This window comes from Myxocyprinus asiaticus, chromosome 50 (genome assembly GCF_019703515.2).
Source record: "Myxocyprinus asiaticus isolate MX2 ecotype Aquarium Trade chromosome 50, UBuf_Myxa_2, whole genome shotgun sequence".
Lineage (NCBI taxonomy): Eukaryota > Metazoa > Chordata > Actinopteri > Cypriniformes > Catostomidae > Myxocyprinus > Myxocyprinus asiaticus.
The window spans coordinates 13,761,730-13,788,238 of NC_059393.1; the positions used below are offsets into that span (position 1 = coordinate 13,761,730).

Genomic DNA, 26,509 nt, shown 5'->3' on the forward strand with positions numbered 1-26,509 from the left:
TGTGCTGTCCCATTTGAGAGCTAATCGTTCTGTAATGATCTGTTCGAAGAAGACAGCTGATTACAACTTAATCTGCATTATTCATTTGCTAATCGATTTGAATTTGCAAGTGAAATCCAGTGATCACAGCACCTGAAAAGGTCTTGGAAATTTGTTAGTAAAAAAAAAAAAAAAGTGTAAACCCTGCATATATATATATATATATATATATATATATATATATAACATTTTAAATACTATTGGTTATGTAAAGACATGTTTTGACTTGGTAGCTCGAGTGGAGACGTGAAATTCGATGTAAATAATAAATAAAAGGCTTTTGCAAGTGTGAAGCATTTGTACTGACTTGTGCACAAGTGTACGTTCATACTATGACCACTTGATGGCGCACTTTCACAGTTATTGTATTACATGCACACAGGACGTTTTTAAATTAACCACTGCTTATACCCTACATTTAACCTCATAGTGAGAAAAACAAACAATAAAGCATGCTTGCTTTGCTTCATTAAATCAAACACAGCCTTTCTAAACTTTTCGACTTTTACAGCACAATAAAGGCACTGCATCTCAGGTACTTTCTGAAAACAGTACCTGTGCTTTGAAGCAGCTGAAAACCTGTGAAGGTCCATGGCACATTTTAGGCAAGATGTCCAACAGACTGTTCCTCAAAAATAGCTTCCTTGAGATGTAACACCCTGCACACTCACACACACTCACTCCATGTGGCCATCTTCTGTGATAAAACATTTCCAACTTGGACGAGGAGTACCTGTAGACCTAGATAATAAAATAAAAGAGTTACAAAACATATGTTAAGGTGCATCATAAATTGAGTAATCCAAGCACAAGGAACACATTGACTGAGAGGAAGTAGACCTACAGTATGCCTGGACGCATCACCTTTCACTTTGAGATTAATGTGAATATCAGATGGTGATATAGTTGCTCTGCACTATCTAGTCCAGTGTTTCTCAACTGGTGGGTCACAGGTCTATTCGGACTGAAGCAAAACCAGTTGAGAACCACTGATCTAGTCTATCTAGTCATCTCAGTTTAGTATTAACCTGATAGGCAGTGGATGAGTATACCAGATAGAGACTATTGTGCTGCTGTGCAAACAGTTGTTGGGCCTCTCAAAGCCACACAATACGCTTGCTGGGGGACTACAGAAACCCAACTAAAGATAGATTTGTTTGCATATGACTCACACGGTCAGTTCCCGAAGCATCTGACTCAATGCTAACGCACAAAACTAATAACAAACCTACATGAACTCCTCATTGAATGAGACCGGCCTGTTCTGCTCTGTTTGTCCCCAATACGTGTGGACTGAGCGCTATCCCACAGTGCATCGCACTTTAGCAATGGAGAACTGTGCTGGGTACTGAATAGAGCGGCTTGCTCCACCTGGGTATCTGGTGAGAATACATCTAGTGGTGAATCTAGCAGAAATATGTCCAGGTCACATTTTACCCCAAAATCAAAAGAAAACAAAATTAATATGTATTGCATATAAAAAATAAATGAATAAAGCCTAAGCAAAGGAATGTAACTGAATAAAATAATATTAATTACCATAAAAAATAAATAAAAAAAAAGATTTTGACTTGTTCCGAATTTATAAAAAAACAAACAAAAAAAAAAACAAACACTTGGTTACAGTAAGGCACTGACAATGCAAGAGAATAGGGCCAGTCCTTAAACATTAAAAAACACATTGTTTCAAAAGTTTATCCGCAAGACATAACCATAATGTGATGTGATTTTAGTGTCATAAAATTGCTTACTAACCAGATCCAATATTGCAACTTTGTTGCCATGACGACACAACACTGTAAACCCTGAAAGCAATTTTATAACACTAAAATCATGTTAACTGTATAATTTTTTCGTTTTGTGGCTCTATTTTTGAAACAGTGTGTATTTTAATGTTTATGGACTGGCCCCATTCACTTCCATTGTAAGTGTCTTATTGTATCAGTGAGTTTTGATGAAATGAGGGATTAGAAATTAGCTTATTATGCTCATTATGCTTCACTTATATTGAATGGGAATATTCTTTTTAAGGTTTTTTAGAATGGCAATTACAATTACATTAAAGAAAATGCCATAATATAATGATTTTGTAATCATAAAAATTCAAACACAGTACAACAAATACTACCATGATGTATAACTATTTCACAATTTAAATAATATATCATTATTTTTCACAGTATGGTAATGAGAATTTGGGTGTAATAAAATGGGAGTGTATTTTTAAAAGTATTCCAGGTTCAATACAAGTTAAGCTCAGTTGACAGCCAGGGGCTGAGCATCCAGTAATTTCTAATTTTGTCTGTCGGGGGGGGGGGGGGGATTGTGCATAATATCATCATGGCGACGAAGATGGATATATTTGGATTTATATATATATATATATATATATATATATATATATATATATATATATATATATATATATAAATTTTTAATTGGATGTAACTTCACACAGAAAAGGTTAGTAAGCTATTTTTTTCACACTAAAATCATAACATGCATATTGTTTACGTCTTGCGGCTATACTTTTAAAACAGTGAGTATTTTAAGGTTTACGAATTGTCCCAATTCACTTCCATTGTAAGTGCCTCACTGTAACCCAGATTTTTGCTTTTTAAATAAAAGGAGGGACGAGTTGAAATCAGTGTTTTTGGTAATCAACATTATGCCTCAAATGCTGTCGATTGAGCTTAACTTGTATTGAACCTGTAATGTACTTTAAAGACAGTGCAGCCAAAGTAAATCTTAAACATGAGGTCTGTAGCTTGTTTACATGAATAGCATTTTATTACGTTCATTCCACGTCAAGGGTCCTTATCTTTCATCTTAAAGTGACGCCATATGAGGTGCTTAACCATAATTCCTTAAACTAAGTATACTGTGCCAACAAGTAAATCATTATGTGTCACAGTTCAAAGCACTGCATTGCACTTCATATGTCCTACCACAGGCGGCGCAGTAAAGTTGGATTTGAGTAGTATCTTTATTGTTGCTGAGATGTGGAGACTGTGGAGACTTATCAGCCACAGCCTGCTGGTGAAGTCAGCCTGCAGTGCATTGAAGAGCCAAACCCACTGCCACACAGGGCCCTGTGAAAATAACCATGCCGGCAGAAATGAACAAGGTAATGAAAGAGAGTGAAAGAGATGGAGCGAGAGAAAAACAGTGAGAGAAACTAGTAGTATGAATGACAAATCGGGTAGTTTCCAGAATTATCTCATGTATGCATAAGTAGGTGCTTTCGGAATATGTTTTTGCGAATGTGGTTAAACCATTTAAGGACCACCAAAAATGCTCAAGGAGGGCACTAAAATGTGTGGGCACTAAAATATGTTTGTGTTAATATGTGAGCTATATGACACAGCAATAATCAAGAATACATTTAGAATAGAATTGTGAGCAACTAATTTCTGACAACATACACACCAGAGTCAGAAATTGAAAAGGGCTCATGGCAAAAAATGCCTCTGAAAGTGACAGAAATGTCCCCGAAATGCAACATATAGGTGCAAAAAATACCCCCCTAATGAATTCCTCTATTTAGACCAAATCATACATATTATTACATTAAGTACATGTTGATGTTGAAAGAATTTTATTAGTAAGAGGTAATAAATACTCAATGCAGTTATTAATATTGATAATTTATGTTAAAACTGATGTAACTTTTTCTGTGTTAAAATACTTGCAAAGACATCATTAAGCCATTCATAGGTTCATTTTCTCGAAAACTAAGCACTGTGTTTCTGTGGTGCTATGAAAATTGCTCAGTTTGTTTTGAACAACCCACTTAAACCCACCCCAACAACATGACTCAACCAATGGCGTAAGCTGGGGGTGGGACTATCTCTTTGTTTGACCAACAGTAGACATGGGGCGTATTCAGAAAGCTGTTTTGAAAACAAAGTGTATTTTGCAATGTCTAGTGGTGCAGAAATTACATACTTTAGCTTTAATTGATTAAATAATAATAATAATTTGACATAAAATGATGACCTTATACTGTATTTTAAAAAAAAGAATTAAAAAAAGCCCTATAAATATATAAAATGCCCCTGAAAATCAAATTCATGGGGTAAATCTGTATATCTAACAGCAACCTGTAATATATATATATATATATACTGTATACATACACACACACACACACACACACACACACATATACATTACGGTCATTTGTCATAAGACCTTGGAATCATATAGCATAAATAAACATCTATATTGTGTGTACACTACTTATTCCATAGGGTGTAAAGTGCTTTATGAATGACAACATGAGTAATGCATCTTCTAAACTATTTGAAAGCAAATGTTCTCTCATAGAGATTTTTTTTATTTATTTTTTTAGAGAGAATGTGTGTATATTTTAAGCTGTAGCTTGCATAACTAAGGGGGGAAATACTCCATCATATTAATGTGCCATTGCATGAGTGTATGCATATGGTGAGAAGATATTACAACAAACTAGGTGAAGTACACATCCAATATCATCCTTTGCTAAATATGCATAACATACATAATTCATGAGAGCAGCGACGCATGACGTCACAAAGGAGTTGCATTAGTACTTGAAGCCTGTCAATCAAATTAACGAAGTGTAACGGACCTGTGTGGACTTAAAAAGGAAACCTCACGTTTCTTTTGAAACAGGTGACAACATTGTAAACATTCATTTTAAAACCCTAAAACACGCAAGAGCATTTGAAATGAGGTGAAACTTTAAGCTGTAACTTTCTAAACAAAGGACGCGTATATGTTTCGGTTTCCGAAGCAAAACGTAGTGGCGCGCGCGCGCGTCGTTTATTGCTTTAAATCTCAAACGCACCTTTATTGACGAAATATCTCAACATAAATGTACATGTCTCCAGCGCACTACATGTGTATATACGATTGAGTGAGGAGATGGACAGTTTATAATACATCTTACACCCAGAGTTCAGCTCTGAGATACCCAACACGCCATTCACCAAACTCCGCGCGCGGGCATGGGAGGACGGTTTCAAGCTCCCCTCTCTGTGAATTAATTCTACTATGAGCCTACCCGAATCGGAGCACGAAAGAGTCGAGGTGTACACCAGAAAATAGAAACTTTTAACTGGGCAAATACCACTCATATTCTGTCTCTAATTAATCAGATATGTGTTTAGGAATGTGTTTTATGCGGATTTGTTTCAGAAAGCAAAACCTGGCTTAATTAATGCAGATTGTCCCCTCTCACGTCTCTCTCCGCGCAGCCTCTCCACCCTCCTTCGACAAATGGAACATTCCACAATTTATTCCAGGGAAAGACTGACAGTTTTTTGGGTCATGAAGCAGCTGTTCAAGTCAGCGGCCGCTCCCCCCTCCGCTAGAATAAGAAATTAGTCCATTTTAAAGTAAATAACTAAACCCTGAAGCTGATAAGGGAGCGTTATAAAATATTGTGCCCTTCTGATTTAACGGAGAGAATGGGCTTAGAATGAAGACTCAATAAATGTGAATGTTTCTGTCTCATCATAATATGGAAATGAGATCTAAATATTTCAGATTATAAACGGAGGACGAACAATAGATGGCCGACAGTAAAACAGAGAGATATACTATCATCGAGTTAAATATATCAAATAAAGCAAACCTTATAGATATGATAGAGATTTTAAATGTGGTTAATAGTCCAAGCATTTCTGCAATTGAATGAATTGATAGCCGTTTTAAATATGTTCTACTTGGGTGTTATTACATGTTTGTTACAATGTAATAACAGTGAGACTTCACTTAATAGTTCTGTCATTCATAACACAGATGATTTTCATTTAGCATGCTTGACGAACACAAATCAGACCAGCACATCATTAGAGAGTCATGCTATCGGAACTAGATGAATCTGGCACAAATGAGAACACATAAATAGATAGATAGATGGCAATATTTATTTAAGCAGGCTGGTTGCACTTGTTCCATAAGCAGCATCAATAATCTCTGTGCACGGCATCTCTTATAAATCAGGGTTAATCTGGATAAATCTGCCAATACCTGAATCTTGTACCCTGTACTATGCAGAAACACAGATTTCCACTACTTAATTTGCAGAGCTCATATTGAAATACAGAATTATGACATTAATCTCATAAATAATTCAGTGGGTTTTAAATAATAAAGCAAAAACCCACAAGAGGTGGTACGTTATAGTGATTTTACAATAGGAAGGGTCTTTTGTAACGCATATAACACATGGACTCGAGTGCTTATTGCTTTTTAAAATGGCATCAACACCAATGTGATAAAAGACACCAATGTTCAGTAAACAGTTACAATATAATTAGTGTGGGTGAGAAACAGAACAAAGTTTTAAGGGAGAGTTCACCCAAAAATGAAAATTCTTTCACCATTTACTCTCCCTCATGACATTCCAGACTTTTTTGCTTCTGCAGAACATAAATTGTGATTTTTAGAAGAATATTTCTGCTCTGTAGGTCCAAACAATATAAGTGAATGGGTGCCAAAATTTTGACACTCCAAAAAGCACAAAAAGGCACCCACACCTATCATATCGCTTCTGAAGACATTGATTTAACCACTGGAGTCTTACCACTGGAATGGATTACTTTTATGCTGACTTATTTTTGAGCATCAAAATTTTGGCACAGATTCACTTGCATTGTATAAACCTACAGAGCAGAAATATTCTTCTGAAAATCTTCATTTGAGTTCAGCAGATGGAAAGAAAGTCACACACCTAGGATGGCATGAGGGTGAGTAAATGATGAGAGAATTTTCATTTTGGGGTGAACTATTCCTTTAAGTCCTTTTTACTCTAAGTCTCCACTTTAACTTTCACTTTCAGATGTGACTTTCATATGTAAAAGTGAAAGTGGAGATTTAGAGTAAAAAAGGACTTACATTTTCATCTGTTTCTCACCCACACCTATTATATCGATTCCAAAGATATGGATTTAACCACTGGAGTCTTATGTATTACTTCTATGTTTCCTTTATGTGATTTTTGGAGCTACAAACGTCTGAACACCATTCACTTGATCAGAGATATTCTTCTATAAATCTTTGTGTTTGTGAAGAAAGAAAGTCATACACATCTGGGATGGCATGGGGGTGAGTAAATGATGAGAGAATTATGAACTATCCCTTTAACCTCTAAACCTAACCATGATTTTAATGAGAAAATCACTCTTGTTTATTATGGATGACAGGGATACATTGGGGTTCTGAACGATCGTTCTTATGAATTTTCATAAGTTTAACCTCTAACCATAACCCCAAAACTAAACCTAACCATAAAGTCACACTCCTTGCCCAAACCCTAAACCATGATTTTAATAGGAAAATAACTTTTGTGTACCACAGAAGAACAAAAACATAGGGGTTTGAAACGAGACGAGGGAAGCATTTTACAGGTTATTGACATATATTAGTCTTTTGTAGTGCATAAATAAATATGGAACGAGTCACTAAATTTGTTCACTGATGTTTCCTTCCTTAAATAAAGTGTTGGATAGGAGGCAGGCTAAAATTTTATGCCTGTATTGTATTGATTTGAAATTCGGTTGATTGGTTGGGCTCTATGGAAATAAAACCTTTTCTTACAAGCCGAGTACGATGTCTTACGATTTTTCCATCTCGTACGAAGTTGTCATGAGACTCTGTTGATTTTTTTTTTCTCCAAGTTACTTTTCTAATAAAATTTTTTTTTCTCTGTTATTCATTACATGGCTGTGATGTATTTTGTTTGAGATCTGTACCGCCCCAGTGAACAGCGGTGATATGGTGAGATTTCAATGACCTGCACCGTCACACGTCTCCCCTCTACAAGACCCCGTCAGATTTTTTACGCAACAGTTCGGCTCATAGATAAAACCCCATCTTGAATTTCTCTGAATATACAATGTATGTTTGACGTCAGATTTAGCTGTTCACTTTTACCCCCATTCTGGCAGGGGATGTCAGCGTGGTCTGTATTAATGCCTCGCTTCAACTTTATCTGTCCAGCATCACCAGTCAGCAACCACCATCCGCTCCTACTCCAGCCGTAATGGAGATCATATGTTCAGCTGGTGCTGAAACCCAACACGAGACATCCACATCAAATAAAAGCTGCTGCCAGCAGTGGGGCCTGGAGGATCTGTCCCACATTGGGAGCATGAAATCTCCTCTCTATAGGCCTAGAACACAGGCCATAAAAGTAAATAGGGCCCCTATGTATCCCCCAAAAATCCAGCCCAATGAGGCTGGGATGAGTTCACTTTTGCTCTTTCAAGAGTAGAGGTTTGGGCTAGAGGTTGGTAGACCTGTGGTAAGCTGGTAAAAACTTGCCCTTGCTCTACTTTTCTTTGATGAAGAAACCATGCATCAAAGCAAGACATGTCGGCATGTCTGGATAAGAGAAAACGTCATTCTTTTAGAAGATTGGATGACGTCACAGAAAGAGTGAGCTTTTTAATTACTTTGTTAAATATAATAATTCAGATATTTAAATTGAAATGTACTGCATTATTGTGGCAGATGAGAAAAGCACTGATTAGACAATACAAAAAGTTATTCCCATATCATTGACCAAGCCAGTCGACAGCAATTCATTTAGCAATTTGTCAATCTGTCCTGGTCTCACAGGATGCGTGAATACTTCCCATCTGAGTTAATTAGACTTTTTGGTCTATGTATGTACATCAGATGGACACTTTTGAAGTGTCTCACTGGTTTTCAGTGTCATAAATGCTGCATTTTTAGGACACTGTCAAGTTAAAAGTAGTTGAAACTTTGAAAATTGGTCTCGAGATCCCTGCATTCTATTGCAACTCGTCCGACTCTCCTTCTGTGACTATGCTGCTTGCGAGGTTTATTGATGCGCGCTGACTGGCCCCTCCTGACGTGGCTCATAAAAACATGAATTAACATGAACTTCAAGCTTCAATTGCTCTGATGGTAAGAAAATACTTTTATCACTGAAATTATGTAAGGGGTCAGGGGGCACGATTAATATTGTATGTCTTTTTAATGTGTTATTTTCATATAATTAATCGCACTAAATTAACCTAAAGAAACTACCTGTATATTTCATCTGTACACATATATGTGTTTCCTGGGAATCAACCACACAACCTTGGCATTGCTAGTGTAACGGGAGCCAGCTGGTACGTGATAGCTGTGCAGTATGTGTAAACCTCACTCCCCTGGCCTCAAGAGGCGCACTAGCAACTGATGCTAGAGCCTTTAGCCTCCTCGTTAGCGCGTCCGCCTCCCATGCCTCCCATGCCGGGTCGAATCCCGCTCGGAGCGGGTTGAGCAGGACTGGTTACACTAGTGCTATGCTGTAATTAAACAACAGAAAGTGATCATCCAAAACATCCAGAATCCAAAAACACTTCGGCTGCGATGAGTCCTATTGAAAAAATCTGAGTTCTGCTTTTTGTCACACAACATTCTCTGACATGTTCGCTCTCCCCAGATGAGATGTTATCTCTTGAGGAGGTGTCTGTGGTGCGAATGGCTCCTGTATGAACAGGATAAACAACAGCAGTAGGTATAATTCACTAGCTCAGTCCGAGAGCCGTGTGGATTAGCTGCCTCTGGCTCTTCAGCCTCTTCACTCTACTTTCACACCTTGAAAGAAGCCTAATTGAGCCAAATCTCATTATTTGGGGCCTGGACACTGAGACAATAATCAATTGGGCCCTGGTTGTCTTTAAAAGGATCATAAAGACATAGCCAAAGATAGCAATGGTTTGCTGATTACACAAAACGTAAAGGGGGAGGAAGAAAACAGATTTGCTTTGATAGCAGTCTTGGCAGTATTCTTAATGGGACTTTATGAGTGCCCTGCCACATTTAAAGTCAATGTAATTATAATACTTATGAGTTAAATGAGGTTTGATAGCATATTTACAGTATATATATATATATATATATATATATATATATATATATATAATACAGTACATATACTGTACATATACAGTTTATTATAATTCAAAAATTATTTTACTACTACTGCATTGTAGTACTGCATTGTTGCATTCCAAAATGTGTCAGACTGCAATTCAAAACATAACGCAAGAACGTGTTGCATTCTTAACTTTGTCGCAAGGGGCGCTATTGGACTAGTGTGAACTGACTGTCTACGGTGAGTTTTTTCTTTGAAGTAACAACTGTCATGATAAACAGAACTTACCTGAATAATAACACATCCAGTTTATTGGCACAGACTTTTGGTAACATGGCCTCTTTGAGTACTGAGGTGTGTTGCTGCCACAGCAAGGGTACCTTTACACATTTTTATGCAATTGTTTTCTTTGTAAACTTGCTCTAGGCGGATGTCTTTGGGCTGCGTCTTGCTGAGTCTCGTTCAGGAGCACCAAATGTTTTTTAGACACCATGTCAATTTAAAAAGAACTTCAACGGTAATAATGTGTGTCGGTGTGAATGGTCCCTAATGCAAGAACGTTAAGCTTGTTCAACCGGACCACGTGTTAGCAATGATGCATTGGCCAAGCGTTCGCATCTGCGTACACGTACTTGCTTAAAGGATGTTTCTGGCCTAATAATGCATGTTCTCTGTGGGCTTCTGTATGCGGATATTAAAATCTCTGTATTATTGTATGATGTGGTCATTATCTCGCAAATTAATCAGCTGTGTGTATTTACGGACAAGATTTCTTGCAGCTTCAGTTCCATACTGAAAATCAGTGCACATGCAGATGGACTCATAAATGATCATTCATTTGGCTCTGATTAAAGAAATCCCTAGCTTTGTTCCACATATTTTAGTCTGCCTTCTGTGTGAATTTTTTTCTGTCTTCACAAAAGAGCAAAATCATAATTATGTGGCCATGCATGTGTGCAGCTTAAAAGGGAACATCGGGTGATATCTTTCTGAGGCAATGATGAAGAAGAAGAAGCTTTTATGAAGCTTTCAGGAGGACAAGAAAACTGGGAAACCCAAATTTTAAATGATGTTTCATGATCTTATTTTTTTTGTTTAAATAGTCACTGAATATATATATATATATATGAATATACGGGATAAAGTTACCTTCAAATATCTATTTGAACTTTAGTTATTCAGATAACTAGCTATAAACATATATACAATTTATCTAACTTGCTCAGCAAGATTCTCTATATACCCTATTATGGCTATTAAGGCCCAAAAACACAGCAGACAGCAAAAGTTAAACTCATCTTGTGCATACACACATGCACTCATTTAAATAGATGTAAACAGGAGTGAATATGTATGTGTGGAGCAAGTCGAGGAGGATGGAATGCTTTAGGAAGGCTCTTAGAAGACAGTGAACGCTGGCACACACCTTCACTAGAGGAGGTCCAGAGATGCAGTCGGCACAACAGATGGATCACAAAGGGCTAATAAACATGGCATAAGTATTAAAGGGCTACAGAGGGCAGTGGCAAGGCTAAGGGATGTGATCACTGAAAACAGACCCAACAGTCCTAAGAGATTCTTGGGGATTGATTGGGCAAATAATACCACTAAGTTGCCATACACTGGTCTTTCAGTGTGGTCTTCTTCTTCTAAATAATTTCTTCAGTTTTCTCTTTCAAGTTAGCTATTGTCATGGAGATGCAACAGTCTGAAGAGAATCTTGCTGAGCAAGTTAGCTAAATTGTATATGTGTTCATAGCTAGTTACATGAATAACAACACATCCAGTTTGGTGGGATAGATATTTGAAGGTAACTTTATCTCACCCTTGAGTAATGAGGTTTGTTACATCAACAGTAATGCAAGAATGCACGTTAAGTATGCACAACAGGACAGTACAGTGCATCCAGAAAGTATTCGCAGCGCTTCACTTTTTCCACATTTTGTTATGTTACAGCCATATTCCAAAATGGATTAAATTCATTATTTTCCTCAAAATTCTACAAACAATACCCCATAATGACAACATGAAAGAAGTTTGTTTGAAATCTTTGCAAATTTATAAAAAAATAAAATAAAAAAAAATCACATATACATAAGTATTCACAGCCTTTGCCATGACACTCAAAATTGAGCTCAGGTGCATCCTGTTTCCACTGATCATCCTTGAGATGTTTCTACAACTTGATTGGAGTCCACCTGTGGTAAATTCAGTTGATTGGACACGATTTGGAAAGGCACACACCTGTCTATATAAGGTCTCACAGCTAAAAATGCATATCAGAGCAAAAACCAAGCCATGTGGTCAGAGGAACTGCCTGCAGAGCTCAGAGACAGGATTGTGTCAAGGCACAGATCTGGGGAAGGGTACAGAAACATTTCTGCAGCATTGAAGGTCCCAATGAGCACAGTGGCCTCCATCATCCATAAATGGAAGACGTTTGGAACCACCAGGACTCTTCCTAGAGCTGGCTGCCAGGCCAAACTGAGCGATCGGGGGAGAAGGGCCTTAGTCAGGGAGGTGACCAAGAACCCGATGGTCAGTCTGACAGAGCCCCAGCATTTCTCTGTGGAGAGAGGAGAACCTTCCAGAAGAACAACCATCTCTGCAGCACTCCACAAATCAGGCCTGTATGGTAGAGTGGCCAGACGGAAGCCACTCCTCAGTAAAAGGCACATGACAGCCCGCCTGGAGTTTGCCAAAAGGCACCTGAAGGACTCTCAGACCATGAGAAACAAAGATTGAACTCTTTGGCCTGAATGGCAAGCGTCATGTCTGGAGGAAACCAGGCACCACTCATCACCTGGCCAATCCCATCCCTACAGTGAAGCATGGTGGTGGCAGCATCATGCTGTGGGGATGTTTTTCAGCGGCAGGAACAGGGAGACTAGTCAGGATCGAGGGAAAGATGAATGCAGAAATGTACAGAGACATCCTTGATGAAAACCTGCTCCAGAGCACTCTGGACCTCAGACTGGGGCGAAGGTTCATCTTCCAGCAGGACAACGACCCTAAGCACACAGCCAAGATAACAAAGGAGTAGCTACGGGACAACTCTGTGAATGTCCTTGAGTGGCCCAGCCAGAGCCCAGACTTGAACCCGATAGAACATCTCTGGAGAGATCTGAAAATGGTTGTGCACCGACGCTCCCCATCCAACCTGATGGAGCTTGAGAGGTCCTGCAAAGAAGAATGGGAGAAACTGCCCAAAAATAGGTGTCCCAAGCTTGTAGCATCATACTCAAAAAGACTTGAGGCTGTAATTGGTGCCAAAGGTGCTTCAACAAAGTACTGAGCAAAGGCTATGAATACTTAAGTACATGTGTTTTTTTTTTCTTTTCTTTTTTCTTTTCATTTCTTATTTTTAATAAATTTGCAAAGATTTCAAACAAACTTCTTTCACATTGTCATTATGGGGTATTGTTTGTAGAATTCTGAGGAAAATAATGAATTTAATCAATTTTGGAATATGGCTGTAACATAACAAAATGTGGAAAAAGTGAAGCGCTGCGAATACTTTCTGGATGCACTGTATGTTTGCTATCTGCTGGACAAGAATGCACGTCTGCATTTGCTTGCATTGAGTATGTTTCTGGCCCAAGACAATCACTGTTTCATATGGTCATACTATGTTGGTATGTTATTTGGGCAACCCTTACAAAACGTGCCTACCATGTCTTTTTGGACATGATACCGCAATAATACCATATTCTTAGGCATGTACCATGGTATGTGATTATGGACATTTTATTTACTATGGTATTTACCAAAGTACCATGGTATAGCCATTTTTATCGCAACACTGTATAATAGTCCCGCCATAGTACTTTTTTTGTAAAGGAGACATTTGTAATGTAAACCAAATTAAGATATATGTTGCTTAATCTTATGTACGTAAATCTTGGGTAGTTTGATGATATAATGTACAAATAAATGTGTAAATATCAAGACTGTTAAACAATTTCAACTCTAACATAGGTTCATATTTCAGTCAATATTAAAATATCTCTATGCACACAGTAGCCTTTTTCTAAGAATATTGCCAATATTTACGCTTTTGCTTACTATAAAATGTCTCTGCCTTCTGAAATTTCCAAACCCCCAGCCCCCCAACACACACACTACCCCCCGCCTCCATGTGGCAACAGCTGGAACTACCAACATGACAATTCATAATAATTAGCATGACATGCCGAAATCGTAAAAAATCGTATGAGTTGGTTCGTACAAAAACGTACAACATTTCCCCCATAGAAACAAATGAACAAACCGACAATCTATGTTTTCATGGTTTTTCCTATGTTTATCTCCCAACCCAAACCTAAACCTAACCATAAAGTCTGACACCATACTCAGTGTTCATCGGGACATGAACATTTGCCACATGGTGGCGCTTGTACAGAATTCGGTACGTTGGGGCAAAATATTTGTGCAAATAAATTCAAAATCAACGTGCCGACTTTCCATGAGATGCAGTGTGCATATGCAACTTTCTACTGTTCTACTTTATGCAGCATTGTAGTATTATATTACAGTCTAATACAAATTATCCTGCACTATATATATTCAGGGTTGGGAAGGTTACTTTTGAAATGTATTCCACTACAGATTACAGAATACATGCTGTAAAATGTAATTTGTAACATATTCCGTTAGATTACTCAAGGTCAGTAACGTATTCTAAATACTTTGGATTACTTCTTCAGCACTGGTAGATTTTTTCACTTGTTTTGACTTTAAAAACTCTGCCAGTACAGTAAGACAAAATACACGTTAAAAATACATTCTCTGAAAAACCTAAATATCTTATGCAGTGTTGTTTCTAAAACAAGATAAATCAAACTGATCTTGTTTTAAGGATTTTTAGATATTTTTACAGGAAAACAATACAAAAATTATTATCAAGAATATGATTTTTGCCCTAATATCAAAGGTCTTACTAGAAAAAAAGAAATTATGATCCAACGTGAATATTCTTGATAAAAAAATATGATCGTGCCTGGTAACGTGCATGTAAAATGCTATTGACAATTTACACAAGGTTTATTTCTATTTCTTCTGCTCCAAACTTACTTCAAACTTACTTCTCTGTCTGCTCGTATGAATGTAACACATCATAAGAAAGTGTTTCACCGCTGTTCAAATGCACTTTGGATCGCATCATTTATATGTATAAATGTTTTCCATCTGAAAGGACTAAATATTAAATGAAACAAATGACAATAAAATGCAAAGTAATCTCTTCAGTAATCAAAATACTTTTTGAATGTAACTATTCTAAATACCAATGATTTAAACTGTAACTGTAGTGGAATACAGTTACTTATATTTTGTATTTTAAATACGTAATCCAGTTACATGTATTCCGTTACTCCCCAACACTGTATACAGTATATATAAAAAATAAAAAACACAAACCAAAAAACAAGCATGCTCATTAAAAAGGTATCAGTGTGTGTCTGTGTTTATGTGAGTGTGAATGTGCAAGAGTGAGTATTTGTTGTTTCCTGTAGTGTGTGTGTGTGTGTGTCGAAGTGTATTATGGGTTTAAGAGTGTGTGAAGTTGTATGAGAGTGGGAGCGCTGCAGTAGTTCTGTATGTCAGAGTGGAGGGCGTGTGTGAGCTCGGACATCACTGGAAAAGTATGTGTGAGTGAATGTTTGTGTGTGTGCGTTTCTGGTGAAATAATGAACACCTGTGTGTGTGTGTGTGTGTGTGTGTGTGTGTGTGTGTGTGCGCGTGTGTGTGCTGGTAGCCTGTTGGGTAAGCATATGTATGTGTCTGTGTGCTGTCAGTTTTGTAGAACACTACAAAAAATTTTCTTCACCAGTATTTTTGCTTTGTTTTCCAGTATAAACATATAAAAATCTTTAAAATAAGATATATTTACTTTTACTTTTTTCAAAATTAAAAAAATACTTGCCAACGGATGAAAAATAAACTTGTTTTCCATTTAAATTTTGTTTCTTTTTCTTAACACATTGTCAAATACATTTTTCTAGTTTTATGCATAAACCTTACTAAATTTTGACATATCTCATGTAATTTTGCTTAAGAAAATGTATCATTTTTTTTTTTAAGGATGCTTAGTTATTGAAGTCAAGTATTTGTGTGTGTTGCATAAAAATGAGAGAGAGAATGTATTTGACCATGCAAGATAACAGTTTGTGAGAGAGAATGCAAGAAAAATGGCTTGGCTGTGGTGTTTTTCCTGCAGTAATCAGGGATAGTACAGCCCTAGCCCTGTGCACCTCTCCCTGCTTGCGGTTTGTCTACATGCCTCCTCTGCTCGCAGTGGGGGAGGGTGTGTGTGTGTGTGTGTGTGTGTGTGTGTGTTTGTTTGCACAGTTTTTAGGGGTGTTGAGGCCCTGGAAGGGAACAAACAGAGCTTGTTAGCTGGCCTGACCCATAGAAACAGGGTCAACAATGCAAAACACTAAAAAAGGGATCTGATATCACACAAAACACATGACGATATGTCATAAAATGAGACGAGGAAAATTCTTTGGCTGGCATTTCATACTGTACAGCAAACTGCAAATGTCATCTCACACAGTGGTTCTCAACTGGTTTCGCTTCAGGACCCAGACTTTACATTTAACATTAAGTGGCAACCAAACACAATACCAAAAGCAACATGATCACAGGGGAAGTTGGCATGTTGTTTCCAAGAGTTCCAGTACCTTTGGATCAGCCACAATATGCTGACTCAATGACAAGTGCAATCTCCTATTAGACATTTCTGCATCGGCTCCAGCATGTATACCCTTTCTTGTGGCATGACCGGAAGCGTGTTGCATCAGCAGCCTGGTATACCTCTGTCAGATGCCACATTGAAACCAGGAAGTAATCATGTTTGCATAATTAGTGATGAGCGCAATTCTGAGGTTCCGTTTTATCATTACATTTTTACTCCACTGATAGTTAGGTTTAGGTTTGGGGTTTGGGTTAGGGGTTCGGTTTATAAAATATGCATTCCTCTTCACTGAACAGCAGCCTGTAAAGCTGAAAACTCGCTTCACAACTTGCTTTTGTTTCACCTCTGTGGACATTACACGCAACATGTGCCCATATGCCCAACAACACTTACCGCTTTGGCCACTAGGGGCAGTGTTTCAAATTTTGGTAAGCACAGATCGATTTTAGCTATAGAAAAGTCAACCTACCATTTCTGAGTTCACTCTGAGATCAGTCTGAACAAAAGAGCAGGCTTATCTTACTGTGAATTCGGCAACAGTAGGTTGAAATTTCTGGTGCAGAAATCGGTGTGTACTTACCGAAATTCAAATCACTGCCCCCAGTGGCCAAGAAGTGTTGTTGGGAGTATGGGCACATGTGAACTCCATTTTCTGGGTGTAATGTCCACAGAGTGTCACCAAAAATGAGTTGTTTTTAGTTATAAATGATGTAAAACAGTCAACAGGAATGCATATTTTGATAACCCTACTCCCAACCCTAAACCTAACCATCAGTGGAGTAAAAAATGTAGTCTTAGAGGGGAAATGCAGCCTCTAAATTGTGCTTAGTATTGATTATCATTGATTCCTAATTTCCACGGGACCAGAACACAGGTCTATAGGTCTGCGTGGGACTGTATTTCCTTCCCGCTCTTGCCCGCTGATTGTGACAGTAATTATCTTCTTGACAACAAGTGTACACAAATTTTATTGTTATTGCTATTATCAGATGACACGTGACATAAAGCCAATCTGACTTGCCTGAGGTTGGTTTCTTAACACTTAAATTGACCATTTGATGACACAGAGTGTCCATGCTTTGCTCTGCCATTCTTGTAAAAATAGATATCCACATTGGATTTTCAGGCTCTTCTCTGACCGCCCGCTCCCGCAAACAACTCATGGACATATTGTCTTTTACTGCCTTCAACTTGGAAATGTAATCCCGCTTCGCAAGAAATCTGATCTGTTCCTGCAGGACTCCCCTTGAAACACTTTTGAATAGATGCAAAGATGTCTGATGGGAGATAGCCCTTGTCAGTAACTTGGCAGAAAGGGGTCGATATCAGGGTACGGAACATTCATTAGCAACATGTTGAGTATGTCGTCTTGGACACATACACATAGGCCCCATTTACACCTTGTATTAACGTGCATTTTCAGTGCTTAGGGCCCCCATATGCTCAGAAATGGCCCTGTGTAAATGCAATCCAGCTAAACAATTTCCAGAAACGATCGAGATATGAAACGCATGTTAATGCAAGGTGGGGCCCTAAGGGCATGGATGCAGCATCAATTAAACACAATAGTTTTCAGTTTCCAATACTGTGGTAGAAATTCTCTATTCACAATCAAACATGATTAATTTAATCCATGAGTGAAAGTGTCCAATAACAGTGCGGTTATCTTTTTCTATAGCAGGACTGATGGCGTGTTGCATGAGCAGCCTCAGAGAAATGGGTTCTGGTCCCATGAAAACCAGGAAGTAATCACATTCACAAAATCAATGAAGAGAGCAATTCTGTGGTTGCATTTTAATATTTTTACCCCACTAACGGATAGGTTATCATTTACAACTAAAAACAACTCGCTTTACTATGCGACTTTGGCGCCACTCTGTGGACGTTTAACCAGAAAACTGGAACTCACACATGCCCATATGTTCAACAACACTTTCAGCTTCAGCCACTGGGGGCAGTGGTTAAAATTTCAGTAAGCACGGACCAATTTCAGCTGAAGAACTTTTGACCTACTGTCAACAAATTCATAGTAAGATCAGTCTGAATTGTGTTTTGGCACCCCTCAAACAGTTAGCCAGATGTCAGGTATCCTTTATTTACATTTTAAACTAAATAAAAAAATGTTTTATGATTTATTGTACACATTTATAACAAAGTGATAAATAATGTCAGTATGTATCTTTTGTTGATAATGATTCTAGTGGAATGTGCTCAAGTGCTCTTCTGTTTGCTATGCGTCATTTTGTGCCAGTTGAAAATATGCTCACTATCTTGCAAACTAACTTAAATAACATTTCAAATAACGTTACTGAAACATTATTTGAAAACGTTGTTGAAAGTTCCTTATGTAATATGAAGAACTGAAACTGTTTAGTCCTTTTTACTACCCACAAACATTTTTGTTTTGACCCTCCCTGTGTTTCACACTCTGTTGATAATTTGATACAAGAGAATAAGAAGAGCTTTTACGCTATGCAACATCAAGACATCTGTTGCCATCTCTAGACAGAATATTGTTTCAATTCTGCTTTCCCCGACAGCTCCAAGTCAGAGAGACCCGTTCCATCTACCTACATCAACGAAATGGCATGCGTGGTCAACCACAATGTGGTTTGACTTTTTTCATGCACGGCTAGGCTTTTTCTTGTTGCTCTTAGCAATACCTGCTTTTGATTAGTTTGTAACGATGGTGTGCTGGGGTGGTGAACAAAGCCCCTCTTGCAGGCAGACATGTTCCTGCCACACTAATCATAATCTGCGTATATGTATGGCTTAATTTGATAGAATCGATGCATGGTATTCTACATGTTTACATGTTTCAGTATGTACAAAGGTACTGTAATTCAAAATACGTATGTCTTATAGATTATAGATTTTTACATTTTCTTTTGAAAATGTGAGTGGTGCTTGCCAATGTAAAACCCACCACCATGATGCTAGGGTGTTGTGCCTGGTTGCAAGGCATTTGTTATGTGGTTGCTAGGGGGTTCTAGATGGTTGCTAGATGGTTGCTAACTGGCCCAAGTCAAAAGGGCACACCCACAAGTCTCTGTTACTTTTGGTCCCTAGATATGGCTCACTCCTTCAATTTAAATCCATGGGATTTTTAACCCTTTTATCATCCGCCATGAGAAAATAGCATTATTTTGAATGTATCATTCAAATCTATAGCACAAACAGTGCGGGTCACACCAAATTTTATGCTAATACTCAGGGATAAGGGTTTGTTAATATCTAAATATGAGCAAAAGTAATATTTATGCTTGATTAAATTATAATGGGCATTCTGGTAACCAAAGAAATGGGTTTTTTTTTTTTTTATTTCTGTAACACTTCTGTATACTGATACGTTAAGTGTAAGGTAGAACTCAAACAAAAACAAATGTGAAAATCAGGATTTTGCCAAACTTATTCAGCATAATTTGCAGTATCTGAATAGATAGACAATAAATTGTTATGCTGCAAAATAAGTTTTGGGACTTTAATTCAGTAGGAGTGAGAGGGACAGTGAACTGTAGTCAGGGCTCGAGTTGAGGGGGGATGCGAGGGGATGCCATCCCCCTTGTTGCAAGAAATACCAAAAAGCATCCCCCTTGTAAAACCACTACCCCCCCCACCATTCCCTTTAGATCAATTGTGACATGTATTACATAGAACTAATCATGCGAGTAAAATATTAATTTTTTTACGTTTGATAAATAACAAACTTTAAATAATGGCGATTTGCCAGTCAGAATTCGATTTCGACATGTATAAGGTTGCCAGATTTCTATAGGTGAAATCCCCTAATCAAATCTTGACACTTGTACAGTTTGGAAATATTCTGCCAGTCACGCAATGTCAACCTTGAGCATGCGAGTTCTCTCTCCACTGCGAAAAGACGCCGGTTTTCTGAAAACACTGAAAGCACTGAGGTATGTCGGAGTTTAGCGATGGGTTGATTTGTCCTTCCAAGTTTTCACATGAACGTTACGCCTCTGAAGGTAATGCGAGTTTTCAAAAGTTTCACGCACTTTAAAAATGGCCAGCAGAACAGTTCAAGGAAATCTTTTGTCTTTCTTTAAAAAAAAAAAAGAAAACAAGGGGGCCCGGGTAGCTCAGCGAGTAAAGACACTGATTACCACACCTGGAGTCATGAGTTTGAATCCCAGGGCATGCTGAATGACTCCAGCCAGGTCTCCTAAGCAACCAAATTGGCACGGTTGCTAGGGAGGGTAGAGTCACATGGGGTAACCTTCTTGTGGTCGCTATAATGTAGTTTATTCTCGGTGGGGTGCGTGGTGAGTTGTGTGTGGATGCCGTGGAGAATAGCATGAAGCCTCCACACGTGCTATGTCTCTGCAGTAAAGCGCTCAACAAGCCATGTGATAAAATGAGCAGATTGACAGTCTCAGACGCAGAGGCAACTGAGATTTGTCCTCCACCACCCGGATTGAGGCAAGTCACTACACCACCACAAGGACTTATAGTGCATTGGGAATTGGGCATTCCAAATTGGGGAGAAAAAGGAGAGAAAAAAAAACAAAAAAACAGAATGTAAGATATTGCTATAACAAGTGTACAGTTACAACATGAAAAAAAATTTTAATTAAAAAATTTCATGGTTTCACCCATAAAACGCTTTTGTGTTTAGAACAACTTTTTTACACCACTGTTTAAGCATGCTTCATAGAAATAGCCCAAACTTCCTTTACTAGATCGGTTATTGGTGTAGAAAAAATGCATGTCAGTGACAGTGGGCGAACAAACTTTTTCATGATCATAATGGGGATTCTTTTCACAGAATTCATCATAAAATACAATAACAGAGGATAACAGGTGCATATTATGGCCATGCGTCCTAACTAAGGGTCAATGAAGTGATGATCATTTTTGTCCAGATCTATTAAATTAAAAATACATAAAAAATGCAATTCACACAAACCATTTAATTGAATACACCTCTTCTAATGATGAGCATATTTTCATATTTTCAAGTCGTATTGACATACTTTCTGGGGCTTAAAGTAAAAAATGTCATGTGGTGTCCAGAGACAGTAAAAAAAGTTAAAGTCTCATTAAAAGTTGAAATTACTGAAAAAAGAAATGTTGACATGACAAGTGCAGAATAATCTTTTATTGTTATTTCTTAAACAATTAAGTAGTTAAAAAAAATGTGTTTTAAAATATGATTCATATTTAAAAAAAAACCTTTTGTCTACCAAATCAAAGTTGTGGTGTAACCAACATGTAAGTAGCCATTTTGTTGTTTATGTTGACCATAAAAACCATAAAACAGAGCGGACCCCTTTAGACCCTCAAGACTGAGCATGAAGTTTTAAAGAACATCTGATATTTATTTTGACATTTTTATGAAAAGGCACATTTTGTTCAAGTCATGAACGAACCCTGACCAATTTGGGTTTGTGGTGGGGATAATATCCAGTATAAACATTTTAGATGGATATTTAACAGTGCTAATTCACAACTTTTATTTTCAAATGCAAATATTATTTGAATCAAGCAAAATATTATTTAAAAAAATAAATTATACATGTATAAATTTATGAGTTTTCTTGTTGGCAAAGTCACCATAACATTTATGAAAAAAGAAGAGTGCCAGGTTGTTCGGTCTGTCCTGAGACATTTCTGCTCTCAGGTAGGTTTAGGATGTCTTAACTGGCTAACTGATATTTACACAGGGTCCAAAATTAGGGCTGACCTGGGTATTCTTTTGTAATTAACATTTTTTTATTAAATCATACAATAACAATAAAATGCAAAACATATATATATAAAATCAACATTTAAACCCCACAACCCCCCTCCCCCTCCCCCAAAATATATACATACATATACAAACATACATACATACACATATATATACACATACATACAAGCTCCAACTGCTAGGCGGAACCAGCACAAAAGGAAATGAAACACGCATCCCGGTTCCTCGGATGGTCAAGAGTCAATTCACTCGGAGGCCGCATAAAAGTATATCCTATGATTTACACAGTCCGCCAACTTTATAAAAGACATCCTTGGTGTGGGCATGTAGATATTTTGCGGTCATCCGTAATGTCTATTCTCAATCTGCCCGGGAACTTCATTGTAAAAGTGATCTTCCATCAATGCAAAAGTTTCTTTAAGGAAAAGTGTTAATCCACAAAACAAAACAAACTCCAGCTGCTCGGCGGAGCCAATGCAAAAAGAAACAAAAATGGTGCCCAGCTTCCTCCGAAAGCCAGAGTTTGTACAGTGAGTCAATCCACTCACAAGAAAAACACCCAGTGGTTACTCACCCATTGTTTCAATAAAAGACAAGACTGATTGGGACATGTAAATACTTTGCTGCCGTCCTTGGTGTTTATTCTCAGTCTGGCCGGAAACATCAGAGCAAAAGTGATCTTCCGCTTATGTAAGAGTTTCTTGCATTCCTTAAACCGATCGCATTTCTCTCTTGTCGAGTTCGCAAAGTCCGGGAACAAGAAAATATTTTAATTCTTCCAAGAAAGCTTCCCTTTGCTCCTCGTCTGGCGCAATACGAGATCTTTATCGGATGATCTCAAAAATTTGGCCAGAATCGATCGGGGCCTTTCTCCCTCAACAGATCTGTGAGCTGGGACTCTGTGAGCTCACTCGATTTCCAGCTTGTGGCCTGTTATGTCGAGCAGACTCGGGAAAAGCTTGTCTAGGAATTTCACCATATCTCTACCCTCCTCATGCTCAGGAATTCCAACAATTCGAATGTTATTCCTGTGGTTTCTATTCTCAAGATCTTCAAGCTTTTTAAGAACACGTTCCAAATCAACTTTGGTCGTGGGCGGATAAGTGGCTAAATCCCTCTCTGATGACTCCAAGTAATCGATTCGTCTTTCAACATCTGTCACTCTTGTGACTAACTCAGAGAATTTGTTCTCCATTGCCGTAATCGATCGACGTATTACAGCGAGATCCTCCATGTCCGCAAGTACCTTCGTCAACATCACCGACATGTTGGACAGTTGACTCTGGATTCCTTCTCCCGCCGCGCCATTCAAATCAAGTCCCCGGTCCGCAGGCCTGTCTGGGCTTTCATCTTGAACCCGTAAGTGTCTTTTAATGTCTCCAGAGCCCGAGGATTTTGACTTCTTTGCCATGCTTACCTCAAACAGCAAATGTGTAACTGGGTGTATCGAATTTCACCGGATTATATCATGAAAATAATTTTAAAAATTAGTCTCTCACATGTCTGCCCTTTGCATGGCGTCACGTGGCTCCCCGACCTGGGTATTGTTACAGGTTTCCAGATACTAGGTATATTTTGGTTACAATTTCCATTTAACTTAAATATAAAATAAATTATTTAATTAGTTAATTATGAAGGGACCTTCTAACCTTCTAGGTACAACCTGAACATATTACTTTTACAAATTATATTTTGTCAGTTTTTCATCATATTGTTTGCATTTTAGCTTTTGAAAAAAATAGTATTCCATCAATAAATGTCTTGAAACTGCATTTATTATTTTGCATATACTGCATGCATAAATTGTTCTATTTACAATGATTTACATTGAAACTCAAACTTAGAACATGTGCTAAATCAGTACTGTCTCTTTAAATAGACAATGGCATCTCAACGCAATGACAGGTGATTTTGTTCCTCACATATTCTTTTGGTGTCTTAATGTGGGGAAAATTTCACTTGTATTGTATCTCATGGAGTTCTGGAAAATATAACAATTAGGCATCATAAATTTAAACATCTGATGGTAAATTTTGCACTGAAGTAAAATATGTTTATACAGTAGATTCATGAGGCTGATGTTGACAGTTTGATTTGAAATGTGCTCATCACTTTATTAAGCAAGCATCTGATTGTTGTTCACTGTTTAATGAAAAGCATATAATGATGCAGTTGCTAATAATGTTACCTACCACCTGGTGAATATTTCCGTTTTATTTTCTCGCCAAATGCATTTTTATTTCCGCATTTGGCACGTGCCAGGTGTTAATTTTAGACCATGTTTATATGAATATCAAACAAATATACACCTAAGTAGCTACACTGACATGCATGGTTCATTTTTCTTGTGTAAAAAACTCATAAATTGTATGCTACCTCCCAATCTCTCTCCGCTCCTTTTTCTTTTGAATGTCTAATTTTGGATTCATTTCTGTAGATACATTAACGAGGTAAGCATACACTGACTGTAGTGACTTCCCTGTCTGCTGTTGTTGCTGCTGTGGCATCACCCACTCTAATTTCAGCCTGCATCACAGCGACTGCAAAAAGCCATAAACACTGAAGATTAGGTCAGAACAGCTTTCATAACCACTTTCATGACCTCTTTACACCCTCCCTCACTGTCTCGCTCTGTCTCGCTCTGTCAAACTCGACTCCCACAACACCTCACTCTTAAAAACCATTCATTTCCAAGGACAGGTTTGCAAGACTTCTGCTCTTAATTCCTTTATTCTCATTTATAAATCCTATTCGTCGCAATGTGAATGTATATCTGTAGATCTAACAGTTGAATATTTTTCCTACTTGATTTTCTGACATAAAACAGCTCTAATAGCGAAAAAACAAACAAAAAACATAAAAATATTTTAAAAATTGGGAAATGTTACAGGGGACTCTGTACCACGATGGACAATGTCATCCCAAAATATTTTTTCTTAAAAATGATCAATGTCTCCTTACGTTAAATTAATGTATCTTTAATTATTTGCCATATTTGTACCCTTGGAACTCTTACAAACTAAAACAAATCATTATCATGCGTTCTTCAATATCATTGATAATTTTCACTGTCATGAAGCATAGCTCATCCTCACTGTTGTCGATTGGAAAAGCTAATTGTGTGGTCTACTGTGTGCTCAGTTTTGTCTGAAAAGAAGAAATACAAATGATCATTAATTTTGTTATTTATTGATAATTGATTTAATTATTTATGCATAAATGCAATTAAATTATGGTAAAGACTCCCAAATAAATGAATTAATGCAATAATATAATACATGCTACTAGCTATAAAATCTCCCAGTGAGAAAATGCATTAGTTCAATTCCATTGTGGCACAGTATTGCCATATGTTCATATTTTCTACATTTTCTGTAAAACTATGTTTGTGGCAGGGCGGAGGGCAGGGCCGGAGGACTGCCTCCGATCCGCCCGGGGAGGCGTGGCTGTCATCCACTAGAAGGTGGAGGAGTGGCCGAGGACCAGGCTACGGCGTATCGGAGAACCAGCCAGTAAATAATTTTTTTTTTCTCTCTCTCTCCTCTCTCTCTCCCGCTGCCACTCCGTGTTGGCCTTTCCCTCTTTTTTTAAATATTCTTGTCTTTTTTTGGGGTATTATCACTGTTAGAGTGTATATACCATGTTTTTATTTATTTATTTTTTTTATTATTGTTGTTTCCCTCCCCTTGTCCCCTCCCTAGATCCAGGAAGACGGGGATGACCTGCCGGCAGACGGGAAGTGGGGGGATGTACGTCATGCCGGGGGCTCCCCGGCCTGAGAGAACGAGGGAGGAATGTGGCAGGCGGAGGGCGGGGCCAGGTCATGATTCCGCACACCCGGCCCCGAATTAGACTGATTAAGCCCGAGAGGGATAAGGCCGACTGGAGACGGCAGTGTGACAGAGAGAGAGTTACGGACAGCTGTCCGACACCTGTTTATGTTTGTGTCTTTTTGGTTAAGTTTATTATTAAACTATTATTTATATTGTTAAGCCGGTTCTCGCCTCCTCCTTTCCATTGAATGTGTTACAATGCTATATAAGGTTGATCAGTAAACAATCTAATTAACTTATCAAAGATGCATAAAAAAAATAAAATTTAAATAAATCATGATAACATACCGAAATGTGTTTAATAGACTAATTTTTGGAGTCTTGGAGAAGGGCATGTGGCTTAAAAAAAC

At 37.9% G+C, this 26,509-nt stretch overlaps 1 long non-coding RNA gene across 1 annotated transcript; it reads left to right on the forward strand.

Annotated features, from left to right (window-relative positions):
- The first annotated feature begins 3,050 nt into the window (after nucleotides 1-3,050).
- Nucleotides 3,051-26,239, forward strand: LOC127439325 (uncharacterized). Its single transcript, XR_007896903.1, has 3 exons — nucleotides 3,051-3,166; nucleotides 25,722-25,838; nucleotides 26,028-26,239. It is a non-coding gene; the product is annotated as an uncharacterized LOC127439325 (long non-coding RNA).
- The last annotated feature ends 270 nt before the right edge of the window (nucleotides 26,240-26,509 follow it).